This window comes from Triticum urartu, chromosome 3A (genome assembly GCF_056163025.1).
Source record: "Triticum urartu cultivar PI428250 chromosome 3A, HENAU_Tu73, whole genome shotgun sequence".
Classification (NCBI taxonomy): Eukaryota; Viridiplantae; Streptophyta; class Magnoliopsida; order Poales; family Poaceae; genus Triticum; species Triticum urartu.
Genome location: NC_141875.1, coordinates 5,954,411 through 5,956,399, shown reverse-complemented (window position 1 = coordinate 5,956,399; position 1,989 = coordinate 5,954,411). Strand labels below are relative to the sequence as shown.

Here is a 1,989-nt window from a genome sequence, read left to right as displayed (position 1 = left end):
CATTTTAGCAACATTATATAAGTTGGAGTAGGTAAAAGATCGATGCTCCCTTTATGCAAAAGTATATATAATTGTCAATAATACTAGTACTACTTTATCTACCATCTGCTGCAACCACTATCTGAATGATGTGCAATTATTCGTCACAGTGGAGGTGGGTGGAGCACTGCTCGTCCCGGCCTGGCGGACTCCAACATGGTTACTTAAAGGACGTGAATATATATGCGGCACAACATTCACACCTCCCCGGCCGTGACTTCTTGCCGGCATGGCCGGGCTGGCCGCGGCGCGCGAGCTGCGCCGGGAGGGCCACGACGTGACGGTGCTGGAACAGAGCGGCGACGTTGGCGGGCAGTGGCTGTATGACCCGAGGACCGACGCCGCCGACGCGCTGGGCGTCGCGTCGCCGGTGAAGGTGCACAGCAGCATCTACGCCTCGCTCCGGTGATGGCGCCGCCTCCTGGCAGCGCCGCTTCTTCTTCTACCTCTCGTTGTCTCTCACAACTCTCTCTTCTCTCAAGAGAACAAGGCCGCACACATGGAAGGAACACACACACACCTCACCGTGGAGGAACCAGCTTTGCTTTTGTTCTCCCAGTAAGATACACATATGCTACATCTTTTCTCTGCTCAGCCCTCACGGCTCCTTCTTTCTCATTGACTCAAAGTAGCACATATATACAGGAGATCAGCCTCATGCCCGCACTAATTAGCCGGACCACTCGGCCTCTAACACCACGACTCTAACTAACCATTAACTCATGCACGCCCATGCACAGCGTGTGCACCTATCTCTCAACGGCCACACACGACTTGGCCACCAGCTAGCATGCAGCTAATATCAAACCGATGCATGCACTAACTAACTCGCCCAATTCTCTTGGTCATCCAGCCGGCCGTTTCTAGCTTCTTGTCCGGCTCGCCGCATCGCACGACGATGCCGTATCACACGGCACCAGCATCACGCCTACCACACCGCATCTCACGGTCACCGGGCATCTCGCTTCCTTGCACGCTACAGCTAAGACTTCGCCGGAGTACAACTCGCTAAACTAAGCTACATGCAGAACGAAAATAACACATGCAGATACATGAATCAAGATTAAACCTAACATCCGGCTCATCAGCCCCCGGCAGACCACGGGCTTCACCGACTTCCCCTTCTGCCCCAAGAGCGGCCGCGACGACCGCCGCTTCCCGGGCCACCGCGAGGTGCACCTGTACCTCAAGGACTTCTGCGACGCGTTCGGGCTCATGGAGGCCGTGAGGCTCAACACCAGGGTCCTGCGCGCCGCCATGACGCCGGCGCGTAAGTGGGCGGTGAGATCCATGGACCTCGGGCTCGGGGAGAGCGATGGTGCCGACGGGAAGGGGTTGGACGCGTACGTGGACGAGGTGTTCGACGCCGTCGTCGTCGCCACCGGACACTACTCGCAGCCAAGATTGCCAAGCATCAAAGGTAAGTAAAGCAATGCAAGCTCCACCCATGCATAATCGTTTACTATAAAGAAGAAGATGTACGTACAGGCATGGAGACGTGGAGGGGGAGGCAGATGCACAGCCACTCTTATAGAGTGCCGGAGCCGTTCCGCGGCGAGGTTGTGGTGGTCGTCGGGTGCGGGGATAGCGGCAGAGACATCGCCATGGAGATCCGCGGCGTGGCCAAGGAGGTGTACATCGTCGCCGGGTCCATGGAGGCGGTCACCCCAGGCTTGTCCAAGGTGCTGGCCAAGCACAGCGCCAACCTCCGTCTCCGACTTGAGGTACGTACACTATAGTACTACACAGAGGGAGTAGAAGAGAACCAATAGTACTTATAATGCACCGTTCATCGATCCTGGCCGGCCCGTAGGTGGAGCGTCTCTGCGAGGACGGGCGGGTGGCATTCAAGGACGGCGGTGGCTCTCAGCCGTAGCCACGTGTCGTGCTCTGGGCGCTTTTTTTGGATTTTATCTTTTTATTTTTCCACACGTGTTTTCGGCTATTTAA

At 56.4% G+C, this 1,989-nt stretch overlaps 1 pseudogene across 1 annotated transcript; it reads left to right on the top strand.

Moving 5' to 3' along the window:
* Window positions 1-256: 256 nt before the first annotated feature.
* Window positions 257-1,778, top strand: LOC125546439 (flavin-containing monooxygenase FMO GS-OX-like 8 pseudogene; annotated as a pseudogene). Its single transcript, XR_015617879.1, has 3 exons — window positions 257-440; window positions 1,115-1,459; window positions 1,528-1,778. The product of XR_015617879.1 is annotated as a flavin-containing monooxygenase FMO GS-OX-like 8 pseudogene (transcript).
* Window positions 1,779-1,989: the final 211 nt, after the last annotated feature.